The sequence below is a fragment of the Amblyraja radiata genome, chromosome 26 (assembly GCF_010909765.2).
Source record: "Amblyraja radiata isolate CabotCenter1 chromosome 26, sAmbRad1.1.pri, whole genome shotgun sequence".
Taxonomy (NCBI): domain Eukaryota; kingdom Metazoa; phylum Chordata; class Chondrichthyes; order Rajiformes; family Rajidae; genus Amblyraja; species Amblyraja radiata.
The window spans coordinates 28,993,390-29,007,193 of NC_045981.1; the positions used below are offsets into that span (position 1 = coordinate 28,993,390).

General features: G+C 42.4%; 1 protein-coding gene across 1 annotated transcript in view; it reads right to left on the reverse strand.

The window, feature by feature from the left end:
- ccdc57 (coiled-coil domain containing 57) overlaps positions 1 to 13,340 on the reverse strand; it is a 98,796-nt gene extending 85,456 nt beyond the window's left edge. The window contains 1 exon segment of the mRNA XM_033044575.1: positions 13,229 to 13,340. The gene's annotated coding sequence lies outside the window, so the exon portion shown is untranslated.
- Positions 13,341 to 13,804: the final 464 nt, after the last annotated feature.

The following is a 13,804-nucleotide window of genomic DNA, read 5'->3' on the forward strand; positions in this document are numbered from 1 at the left end:
TGGAGTTGGTAGCTTCTCCAAGTGGGTTTCTATCGGTAACTCCAGATCATTCCACCAGATCACTCCCCCATCCCAAAGCCGGAACGGGGTACTGATTCTGGATGATCAGCCGTGATCATATTGAATGGTGGTGCTGGCTTGAAGGGCCGAATGGCCTGCTCCTGCACCTATTTTCTATGTTTCTATGTACTGGTAGATTCATTTCCTATTTAATTATTTCTTGATGTTGGAAATGGTGAAAATATAACGGAAAATAAACAATCTATTACAGTCTGAAGAAGAATCCCGACCCGAAATGCGGTCCATCCTCCATCCATTCCCTCCACAGTAGCTGCCTGAACATTGAGTTCCTCCAGCACTTTTTGTTCAAAATTCCAACATCTTGTGTCTCCAGCACAAGGTAGTTGATGCGTATGTGAGAGAGAATAGACTTATTCTTGATTATGGTGTTTGCATCAACACTAAAACTTATTCAATTTTCACAATAGATTGCACTGACCTATTTTTGACATTAGTTTTAATGACCTCCAGAAGAAATTTTGAGGATGCAACAGTCAGGTTTTCCAATCTATTCAGGTCACTCTTTAACATATACTTCTTTCCACACTATGCATGACAAGATAACAGCTGATAGTTTACAGATGGCAATGCTGCCGTGAGCAGGCCTTCTAAATATATACCATGAAAGTGTATTACATGGATTTCTCCCCCATCCCACCACCAGATTCTCTGGAGCAATCACCTCAAAACCAAATTGATTGACAAACCAACAGCCGCTAGGTGAATAAAACTTTTTTTGTTTCAATTACTACGTCAAGAAAGCAAATGTCATGTCATTTCACATATGACTTGTCAGGCTATGTCCAATCTTTCCTGCTTTCTATACCCCCCCCCCCCCCCCACTCCCCACTAAAATTAGTTTGAAGAAGTGTCCTGACTCGAAATGCCACCTATCCATTCTCTTCACAGATGTTACCCGGCCCGCTGAGTTACTCTAGCATTTTCTGTTTTGTTCATGTATTTTGTTGGATTACCTGAAATTGGTACAATTGGGATAAGACCTGTGCAGTTTCAAAATAGTTCACAAATTGATCCAAGTAAAATGCACTCCTTTGCAATTACGCCAACAAGAAGAACAATACCTCACATTTTGGCTGGGTAGTAAACTACTCAATGGTATGTACGTTCCCACCCTCCGATCACCTCTGGTCCTTTCACTTTTTTCCCTTCCCGTACCACTCGCCCCACCCAGCACCCATTTTTCTCCCCTTCCCCTGCTGGTTCCATCCACTTGCTATCCAGGCATTTGAGAAGAGGGACTGAAGGAGGGAGAAGGTCCAAGGGAAAATAATATGGAGAAATTGTATGCTTGCATCTGTGTCCATGCATCCAATAATGTGCTTCCTGAACATGTCCCTGAACATGCAATCGTGTGACAGTCGTGGACTTCCTTGCCTGTGCATGAAGTCTTTGCTCTACCAAGACAATGTAATACTACGTTAGAAGAACTCACACTGAGCAAGCTTCCACTGGAGTGGAAACAAATTATCTCCATCCCAAGAGACTGCCTAAGAAGATGGAGCTACACAATTAAGTAATTAACAAAACAATTCATCCGTGCGACACCGGAAGGAGATCTGATGACAGGAACATACATTTTAATGATAAAGCTTCTATTAATAAAATTATTTGAAACAACATTGGTTGGCTGGGTAGTAAACTACTCAGTGGAACATAAGTTTCAAAAGTATTTTTTTATATAATCCAGCAATGTAACCCTTTTTTGATATGACTCTAATTATATTACATGTCAAGGCACTGAGGAATGTTGATAAACACAAAAACCAAAGGGTGCTAGTCCATAGTGCCCTAAAAGTGGCAATGCAGATCAGTTAATAAGGTGGTGAAGAAGACCTTTGCCAATCTTGCCTTCATAGGTTGGGGCATAGGATATGAGAATTAAGACATGTTAATAGGCTTTACACTGGTTAGGCCATTCTTGGCGTATTGTGTGCACCTTGTGGCTACACTATAGGAAGGATGTGAATGCAGAGAAGATTCACTAGGATGTTGCCTGGATTGGAGGATTTTAGTTTTGGAGAGAAATTCGACACACTGGGGTTCTTTTCTCAGAGAGAATGGGGTTAAGGGGTGACCTTAAATAAGATTATGAGAGACATAGAGAGAATAGTCATAATCTTTTTCCAATTGTAGGGTTATCACAGAAAAAGGGGGATATGTTTAGGCAGGAGTAAGGAGTTTAAAAAAGGGGATCAGAGGGGTAAGCTTTTATTTACAAAAAGAATATTTGATATCTGGACCAAGCTGCCAGAGGAGGCAGATAAATCAGATACAATTACTATGCTTAAGAGGCATTTAGACTGGCACAAATAGATAAGGCATAAACAAATATGGTCCTCATGCAGGCAAATAGGATGTGTAACAGGTCTATGTGGATGCATTTTGCCAAAGGCTGTGCTGTACAGCTTTGTAAAACCAAGGTGACCAGTTTGCAAATACAGGTAGTATCAAACTAAAATGAGCACAGAATGAAAGGAATCAGCCTTGCTCCATGGCAGCACTTAGGAAGCTTTTGAGTTTAAGTACCACTCCAAAGACTTGAGCAAATACAGTATTCTAAACAGGCACTTCAGTCCACTGAGAGAAGTGCCTTGCCCTGTTGGAGGTTCCAAGTTTCAGAAGACATTAAACTGTGTAGACAGATAAAATCCAAGTGTACTTTCTGAAGTGCCAGGAGTTCTCTAAGGAATCCTTATCAATATTTATCCCTCAAACCATGTCACGGAAAGAAGATTCCGTGGGAGCGTGTGCATGATTACCTTCTTCATTCACCCCCACATTATCATAACGATTGCATGTCTAAAGAAACTGAAATCTGTGCTATGCGTCGGGATGTCCTCAGTTTACGAAATGTTCTATACGTGCAAATTCTCTCTTTAGATTTATAAAATGGTAAATAAATTGCAAAGCAATGAGCAATAAATTTACCAAAAGCAATCCTAAAGAAATACACAGATGAAAGGAGTCTAATGTAAACTGTACTTTCTGTACTGATGTACATTTGTACTCTCTGAATTATGCTGAAATAGCCAAGAATTAAGTTGCAAGAATCCAAGAATTCAACATGCTCAGCCAGTGCAAAAAAAAAACCCCTAACAAACCCAAAGAATACAGTAGTATGCTGCCTTTAGTGTAGAATACGCCAGAAGTCACGACCAAACTGTTAAATATGCTTTAATTCAAACACATATATTTCTTGTATGATGATTCAGCCCAGGAATATACCAAAGAACCCAAATAAATTGAATTAGAGCAATCTCTCAAACTCTTAAAATTAGCAAAAGGAAATAAACCTCATGGATTAAGCTTTTAATGGGAAGGTTTGCGATTTATTTCAGGATAGTCGCAATGCAAAGTGATTTAATTAAGTTCTGAGACCCACCCCCGACCCAGACACAAGGCTGTGTTTCATGGTATATATTGTTGAAACCTTCACAACCTACTTGCCTTTAGGTTCAGATAATAACCATTTCTCCACAGTGATTGAACAGTAGCTTTGTGAATGAAACCAGTTACAGCTCCTTCGCCATTTGGATGACGAAGTTTGAAAGAACATATCCTGCTGTTCATAAGATGGATGGGTGATCTGGGTCACAGCAATAGACTCATTTCTAGCAGCTGTGAGTTGCACAAAATTATTCAGCTAGCTTCAACTAAAATCTGTTCTTAAAGCAAAAAACTAATGCAAAACCACTTTGTTTTCGTGTACAACCTTAAAAAAAAGCCAGTAAAGAACTTAATCTCAAACATCCAATCTATACCAGGTACTGAATGTTAGTCCAGATGTCCGAATTAATAGAAGCATAAAGCGTCTTCATTCTTTTTGTAAGTTCTTTTTAACAAACAATTAAGTCTCTACAAAACAATTTACTGTGAGAGGAATGAGACTGCGAAGATTGTTTGGCATTGCTTTAATGTAAACCTTGTAATTTAAATCATCTTTGCTCTGAAAACTATCAAACCTAACTTGCTGCAATAAGTCTAACTGACCATTGTTATGCAATTGCTGTTATGTTACTGGCCTCTTGATGCTGTACTGAAACCCTCAAACTATCGTTAATCAGACATTGCTGAACTTTATCTTGCTCTAAACGTTATTACCTTTATCCTGTATCTGTACACTACGGACGGCTTGATTGTAATCACATATAGTCTTTTCACTGATAGGATAGCACGCAACAAAAAAGCTTTTCACTGTACCTTTGACAATATTAAACTAAACTAAAAAAAAACGTTTTTGCCTTTGGTTTAAATATTGCCACAATTATGTTATATTTATGTGAATTGGCTTGATGTTTTTATTTTAACTGAGGAATTCATCTGTAGAAAAGTCTTCTTCATTCTTCAGTATTTGTAAGCATTCTGTGTGTTGAGTGAACTACCCTTATTAAACCCCAAAACAAAATCCTGGCAACAAAAGCCAATCTGACTTCACATAACATCACTCAATATAGAGTAATTTAAAAAAACTGTGATTGGGGGGTGGTTAGTGTGAGTGTGATGCCGCAGCTCCCCCCCCCCCCCCCGCAAACGCGCGTTGTGGAAACAGACCCAACGGGTCTGCACTTGGTCTAGTATAATATAATTGTGCAATATTTAACCCAAAGGCAAAAACTTATTTTTGTCTTGTGTATCGAAGTACAGTGAAAAGCTTTTTTGTTGTGTGTTATCCAGTCAGCGAAAAGACTATACATATTTACAAACATGCCATCCTCTGTGTACATATAGAGGATAAAGGGAATAACGTTCAGAGCAACATAAAGTACAGTAAAGTCCGATTAAAGAAGTATAACGGTCTCAGTACAACATCAAGAGTCCAGTAACACAACAGTAGGTGTAATACCGACAGCATTATCACCCATCAAAATCGTCCAGCAATTTGTGGCAAGGAGGAATTACACTAGTTGCTACAAGTCAGATTGCTGGAGAACCCATACTACAGGTACACAACCTTTTATCCGAAAGCCTTGGGACCAGACACTTTTCGTAATTCAGAATTTGTCGGCCTTCGGAATGGAAATTTTTTAGCGTAGATTTTAATGGCTGGCTCAGTGGTAGAGTGCTCGGCTCATATCCGCAAGGTCGCGAGTTTGCGCCTTGATCCCGGCAGTTACTCGGTCGCGAGTTTGAGTCTTCAATGTCGTTATTTCTTGCAGAATAAATGTCTGTATGAAATGCAGTGTGTTGAATGAATTCCTGAATTTGTAAATGTGCCCGCAGCATTGAATCACCTCTCGCACTCATGTCACCCTAGCGGGGCTACATGCCCTTAGGCGGCCTAGCTCGGGGATTCTTGAATCCCCGAGCTAGGTCGCGAGTTTGCGCCTCGATCCTGGCAGTTACTCGGTCGCGAGTTTGAGTCTTCAATGTCGTTTTTTCTTGCAGAATAAATGTCTGTATGAAATGCAGTGTAGGAGAGGTGTACTGACTGTGTGGGCAGAACTTTGGAAGTGATTGCCCACCAGTCTAAAAAGCCGCTGTGTCTCCCTGTCCCTGGGATAGCAGGGGGCGATCAAACAGCACAATACCCCCCTCCCCCTCCAACTCCAGAGGAATCCGCTCCCCGATGGGCCGCTACGGCGACAAGTGGCAGTTTGCCCACAGCCCGAGCTGCGTCCCCTCATCCGCCACCCCAAGAACAAGACGTACCTTGCACACCATCAGCTTCTGCCCCTACGTGTTCCTCTGGAGTTGGAGCGGGGCTGGGCTGGAGTTGCTGCTGGCTGTGGGTCTCTGGGATCTCCATGCTTGCAGTGGGCCTGGGGGTCAGTGTCCCGTTGGTCCTGACGTCTCCGGCCACCCCCCTGGACTGGAGCTGAGACTGGGAACTGTACCGCCCTTGCCCCCTCCCTCTGCAACTGCAAACAACCCCACTCTCCTGCAAGGGCGGTACAGTTCCCGGAGGATGGCAGGTGGCCGGAGACGTCAGGACCAACAGGAACCCGCTCCCCGATGGGCCCCTACGACGCTCCGAGCTGCGCCCCGTCATCCGCAACCCAGGTTCCTCTGTAGTTGGAGCGGGGCTGGGCTGGGCTGCTGTTGGCTGTGGGTCTCTGGGATCTCCGTGCTTGCAGTGGGCCTGGGGGTCGGTGTCCCGATGAGGGGGCGCAGCTCGGGGAACGGCTTCTGGTGGTCCTGACGTCTCCGGCCAGTTTGCAGTTTTCCTCTGGAGTTGGAACGGGGCTGGGCTGCTGCTGGCTGTGGGTCTCTGGGATCTCCGTGCTTGCAGTGGGCCTGGGGGTCGGTGTCCCGTTGGTCCTGACGTCTCCGGTGACTGGCACTGACCTGCTGGTATCGCCGACGTGAAGACAGTGCAAAGCCCCCGCGCCGGTGCAATGAGCGGGGAGCTGGAGAGGGGAGGGAAGGGGTCACACACATGGCCGGGAAGCAGAGGGGTGTAGGTGAGGTGAAACTTAAGGGAGCGACAATCTGCTGCTGCCTGCCCGCTGAGTTAAAAAGTTCCCACGCAAGACTCACGATACACTGTGTATCGTGAGTCTACCGTGGGAACTTTTTAACTCAGCGGGCAGGCAGCAGCATATTGTCAATTATTAACCCTCCCGTGCAATATACCCTCACCTTCTCTTTTATGAATGGGGATTTAGTTCCCCTTTCTTCGAGGACCGACCGGAGGTTCCGCTGTCACCTCTGCGGGCCGCCCTCGGTGTACGTTTTCAAGGACCTTTCTTCAAGGACCGAAAAAATGTCCGCTATTCGGAGGTTTTCGTTATTTGGATCTTCGGATAAAAGGTTATGCACCTGTACAAGCAAAGGATGACTCTTCAATCCTAGTTTATTTTTTACTGCATTTGCGAAAGAATGGTGAGTTAAAATAATTGCAGAAAGTTAGGTTTGATAATTTTCAGAGCAAAGATGACTTCAATTACACGGTTTACATTAAAGCAATGCCAAACAATCTTTGCAAAATCTCATTCCTCTGACAGCAATTTGTTCCTAGAGACTAAATTGTTTGTTAAAAAGATCTTACATTTCCTTTTACTTCTATTTTGGAATTTCACAATGCATACATGATGCAATACCAATTCACTCTATTTCCTTCTATTTAATTCTGTGTCTTTCTCAATCTCTAATTCTTATTAGTTAAAGAAATGGACTGTCAGTTCCATTGGTCACCAAGCTTCTGAGACCCACCCCCCAATTTCTCTGGAAGTATCAGTTCGTATTTCCTCCAATTTGCACGTCAAAGATTTTGAGATGATTATGTTCCCTTCATTTTTAACTAATTATCAAACATTCTGTAGCAAATACTGGGCCAAAGTTTAGACACTCCTGTTAATCAAATCTCTGTGTGTTTCTGAGGACAAAGAGCAAGCACAGGATCAAGGCAAAACTAGTATCCCAGTCAATTTTCTTCCAATACAGGAAGGGAAATTATGATCTAAATTAGTTGTATTACAAGCACATAATAAAACTAATGCCGAGTAAAATTTTAATAATACAAGTAACACATTTTTGGGTGTTTAGTAATAATGTGCCTGATTTTGCTTTATTAATAATAGCCAGAGCCTCAGCCTTTGGCATTATTGCAGGAATTATTAATATGCTTTCCAGATACACACAGCTAACTAGGGAAATTCAAATATTGACATCAGTAATACTGCAGGGGGAGTGCTGTTACAATTCTTATTGGTAGACTTCAGATTCAGATTCAATTTTAATTGTCATTGTCAGTGTACAATACAGAGACAACGAAATGCATTTAGCATCTCCCTGGAAGAGCGACATAGCAAATGATTTGAATAAATAATAATAAGTGATAATAAGTGTCCGGGGGGTGGGGGGGTGATTGGCAGTCTCCGAGGTACGTTGTTGAGTAGAGTGACAGCCGCCGGGAAGAAGCTGTTCCTGGACCTGCTGGTTCGGCAACGGAGAGACCTGTAGCGCCTCCCGGATGGTAGGAGGGTAAACAGTCCATGGTTGGGGTGAGAGCAGTCCTTGGCGATGCTGAGCGCCCTCCGCAGACAACGCTTGCTTTGGACAGACTCAATGGAGGGGAGCGAGGAACCGGTGATGCGTTGGGCAATTTTCACCACCCTCTGCAATGCCTTCCGGTCGGAGACAGAGCAGTTGCCATACCATACTGTGATGCAGTTGGTAAGGATGCTCTCGATGGTGCAGCGGTAGAAGTTCACCAGGATCTGAGGAGACAGATGGACCTTCTTCAGTCTCCTCAGGAAGAAGAGACGCTGGTGAGCCTTCTTGATCAGAGTTGAGGTATTGTGGGTCCAAGAGAGGTCATCGGAGATGTTGACTCCCAGGAACCTGAAGCTAGAAACACGTTCCACCTCCGTCCCGTTAATGTGGATGGGGGTGTGCGTGCCGCCCCTGGACTTCCTGAAGTCTACAATGAGCTCCTTGGTCTTCTTGGAGTTAAGGGCCAGGTTGTTGTCAGCGCACCATGCTGCTAAGTGCTGGACCTCCTCCCTGTAGGCCGACTCATCGTTGTTGCTGATGAGGCCAATCACCGTTGTATCATCTGCATACTTGATGATGGTGTTAGTACCATGTACAGGTGTGCAGTCATAGGTGAAGAGGGAGTAGAGGAGGGGGCTCAGCACACAGCCCTGTGGAACGCCGGTGTTCAGGGTGAGGGTTGAAGAGGTGTGCTTGTCTAACCTAACAGACTGGGGTCTGTTGGTTAGAAAGTCCAGTATCCAGTTGCAGAGGGAGGGGTCGATGCCCAGGTTACCGAGTTTGGTGATCAGTTTTGATGGTATAATGGTGTTGAATGCTGAGCTGTAATCGATGAACAGCATTCTTACGTAAGTGTCTCTGTTGTCGAGGTGGGAGAGGGCGGAGTGAAGTGCCGTTGAGATGGCATCCTCCGTACTCCTGTTCTTGCGGTAGGCAAACTGATAGGGATCCAGTGTGGGGGGTAGGCAGCTTTTGAGGTGTGCCAGGACCAGCCTCTCGAAGCACTTGGTGATGATGGGGGTAAGTGCAACTGGGCGGAAGTCGTTGAGGCTTGCCGCAGTGGAGTGTTTTGGCACTGGCACGATGGAGGTGGTTTTAAGGCACGTGGGGACAACTGCTTGGGCAAGTGACAGGTTGAAGATGTCAGTCCAGACGTCTTGCTTGCTGCAGGTAGTACTGCTCTAATGCGATAGCTGCATTCGTAAGAAATCTCGTACTATAGAAACTCATGTTAAGACTGTTGTATCCATTTGGAAAAGTGGTTTAGGGACTAGAAAGTTTTGAACTCACAATGACAAACTTATTTTTCCCTGCAAGAATATCGAAAATAAAGGCCTTTTCAAAAGCAACGTTTAATTGTTACGGCAAGCTAAAAATACTAAAATCAGTGTGTTATAATTTTTAATTGAGTGTTGCTGGGCTAGTGCCAAATGAAGAGATTGTTTGTCATTTCAATGGCCACCTAACAGACTGTGTTCTCATGAGACAATGATATCTGGTTACTGCTGGGAGGTTATGTGCAAACAGGTTTTTTGCTCCCATACTGTTAAGTCCAAAACAGCTTTTTTTTCTGATTGCCAATTTCCCAAGTAACCTTTAAATCGCTCTGATCGAAATTGTATTGTAACCCATTTGGCACATGTAATGCACATAATGTTCCTTAATTCATACTCAGGTTATATCCAATTAAAGTTATCTAAACACGTATTATAGCAGAACTACCTGTACTGAAATGATTACGATGACACGAACAGGGGTACCTATTCATCAGAACAGTTCTAAAAACAGCTGAAAATAGTGACTGTTAAATTCAATAGTATAATGGCATAATTATTGAAAATTGCAGCTATACCACTTCTCTGGCACCAAAAATTATTTTTGCAAGTGGTTTGTCTTATTTCCTTGAAAGTAAATGTTGGAAATTTAACAACATTTTTCAAAAGTTTTGTTGTTTGGACTATTATCAAAACCTTTTACATCCTCCTATATTTCCTTATCCTTACATCATTATCTGTTGACCATTTACATCTAATTTATTCACACTTTATATTTTCTAGATTTTACTTTGCATGACTTTCATCTGATTGAAATAAGAAAAGCAAGGTTTTTAAAGCACCCTTTAGACATCTCACAGTAGATTAGGCGTTATGTTTGTTCATGATATATATTTATATTATTTCACCATAACATACTTGCCGGCATACAAGAAATCAATGTGTTTAAGTGTGCAAATGTCATTATTTATGAGAGCAAACTCTGATTAAAAAAAAATGAAATACTCTATTTTGTTCACTTTAAATTTTTAGGTACATTTTTTGTTTGAAGATGCAAATGACTTAGGAACGCCCTCAGTAGATTTAAACATAGCAAACGTTATATAAAACAAATGCCCAAAATATGCAGCCGGTCAGGCAGCATCTAGACAGTGAAACTGAGTTAACATTTCAGTTCAATAGTCTTGCATTGAAACTGATTAAACATCAGTGCTCTGAAAAAATAATTTTGTTTTCTCTAAAGGAATGGTCTAATGCTTCTGGTCAAAGCCCTGCAGTCAAAACCCTGCACCAGTTGGATTTCACTTAGGCTAACATTTTCTTCCATTAATAGGAGCAATTTAATCAACATTTAATGTATCTGTAATCTTTTATCTCAAGAAATTGTAATATTATCCACAATTTAATGTGCAGAATTCTGGGAGGTAATCAGTACTGAACTACATTCCCATTAATCACAATGCTGGCAGCATAAATGCAGAACTGAGAAGAAATGGCTATTGGAAGCTGAAGTCTGGTCATGTTTCCATCAGATTTAATGAAGAGGGAATTCTGATGGGTTTACTCCCTTGATGCAGTCTTGTGTTACCCAGCCAGGTTCACCTAACTAGGAATTATATGGGAAATATAATCCTTGGGTACCGATACAAAACAACATCTGCCCATTCCCTCCACTGATGCTGCCTGATCTACAGACTTTCTCTCGCACTTTGTGTTTATATTCCTCTAAATAATCTCACTGTGAAATCCAACGTGTAATCTTACTTTACTTTGACCCTTTCCTGATTTCAATTGTCTACATTTCTCCAACCGTCTTGGAACCTGAATGGTGCTGTCTTCTTCCATTTAATGTTCTACTCATTACATTCTGATTGTTATGTCGGGCGGGGGCTGTATCCATTCAAATGGACTAATTTAGAAGTCAACAGGTAAGAAAATCAATCCAAAGCTTTAAATTCAGCTAAAGAATACAATATTTTAAAGTAAGATTCTAATTAACCTATATTATTTTATTTTAAAATTCTATTTGTTTATTGTCTGAATGATATATAAAAGACTCCCCTGGTCCCAATTAACTTTTATTTACATCAAAAGTTATTTATGCCTAACTAGCCTTAGTTTATTAATCTTTAATTCTGTGCCTTGATCTAACTTTCTTCCTCAGCGCAAATCCCAACCAAACTCTTCTCTTCCCAATTTAAAAGGTGTTGATTTATTGTTATAGAGTCAAAGAGTGCTACAGGCCCTTTGGCCCAACTTGCCTACACCAGCCAACACTGTCCCAGCTAAAGTCCAACTTGCTTGTGCTAGGTCCATATCCCTCCAAACCTGTCCTATTCATGTACCTGTCTAACAGTTTCTTAAATGATGGGATAGTCCCAGCCTCAACTACCTCCTCAGGCAGCTTGTTCCACACACCCACCACTTGTTCGACACACTTATGTGAAAAAGTTACCCCTCTGATTCCTATTAAATCTTTTCCCTTTCACCTTGAACCTATGTCCTCTGGTCCTCGATTCCCCTACTCTGGGCAAGACACTCTATGCATCACCCCGATCTATTCCTCTCATGATTTTGTACACCTCTATACTTCCTCCATGGAATAAAGACCCAGCCTACTCACCCTCTCCCTATGATTTACACCCTCTAGTCCTAGCAACATCTTTGTAAATCTTTTCTGAACCCTTTCAAGCTTGACAATACCTTTCCTATAACATGGTTACCATAACTGAATACAATATTCTAAATGCGGTCTCACCAACATCTTATACAACTGCAACATGACCTCCCAACTTCTATACTCAACACTCCGACTGATGAAGGCCAAAGTGCCAAAAGCCTTTTTGACCACCTTATCTACCTGAGGAACCATGCACCTGTACTCCTAGATCCCTCTGCTCTACAACACTACCCAGAGGCCTACCATTTACTGTGTAGGTCCTGCCCTTGTTCGACATCCCAACGTGCAACACTTCACACTTCTCTGTATCAAATTCTATCAACCATTCCTCTGCCCACCTGGCCAATCAATCCAGATCCTGCTGCAATCTTTCACAACCATCCACTATCTGCAAAATCTGTTAAAATACAGTTACAATAGACAATAGACGCAGGAGTAGGCCATTCGGCCCTTCGAGCCAATGTGATCATGGCTGATCATCCCCACAATGAATTGCAAATGCAGGACTCTTGAGTAAAACACAAAGTCCTGGAGGTACTCAGCAGGTTAAGCAGCATCTACGGAGGGAATGGAAGGAATTTAGGCAATCTAAAAAACATCCAGATATTTTGAGTTTAGCCGTGAAACATCATCTGTCCATTCCTTCCAGAGATGCTGCCTGACCCTTTGAGTTCCTCCAGGACATTTTGTTTTGACTTGGTTATAAAACCGTAAAAACCGTGACCTCCAGTTTCAAATATAGCTTCTTCCAAACAACCATGAGGCTTTTTGCAATATTCTTATGGTTTTATATTTAATTAATTATTTTATTGTGTTACTTTGAGTACTGTGTTTACAGATCTATTGTGCTGCTACAAGTAAAAAATTCATAATTCCATATTGGGTACATTTGACAATTAAACACTGGAGATTCTCTTGACACTTTTGTTGAAGAAGTTCAAGATCAAGAATAATTGTGAGAAATTATGACAATTGAAGCCTTGACTCTTATGATCACGTTGATATCTGTGGTCTGGCTGAACGAAGATGAATCTTTCTGTGTTGCATTATCCCAATGTTCCAGCTAAGCACCATATTGTTCTTAAATACTTTTGTGGTCTTGAAGAAGACATGAGATTGAACTTGCATATGGATACAAATCATGAACCTTTTGTAATTCAATAAACTGGCGCCTGTTTGGCGGCCTGGAAGATTTGCACCAAATCCCGCAGATTAATCCGATTTTTGCAAACACCGCTGTGCAAAATTACAACCTCACCTTTCACTGCCGTGTAGTTCCAATTGCAATTCCTCTCCTTCTTAACTCCAAGCCCGTTTAAACAGGCCGCCGCCGCCGGCGCCGCCTCCTGCCGTTGCCATGGACACGGTGAAGCGTCGCAGTCAATGCCCTCCCCCTGTGCACAGAGCGCGGTCCGCCGGCCGCCGCGGCCGCGAAAGGCAGTACCCCCTCCCCTCCCCCTCGTCACACCATCAATACCTCCGCCACTGCTTCGCTTCATCCGCCCGTTAAAAAAACCCACCTAAATTGACAGAGAAGAGTGTTGAGGATTCGGAACAGAAAGGAAAATAAATAGACTTGAGAGTATCAGGTGCCAAATTCCTGCTCTTATTGATAATGTTATTAATTGCATTAGTTTCCCTTATGCTTTATCATCAGCCCAGTATTGAGATAAATATTTGAGCAGGAGACACAAGAGGCTGCAGACGCTGGACTTGAGTGAAACACAACTCAGCAGGTCAGGCAGCATCTGTGGAGGTTGCCTGTAGGACAACATAAAACTTGCTTACGCTGTATAGGATGGGGAGTGAAGATGCAATGCCTCTATTCCTCTCT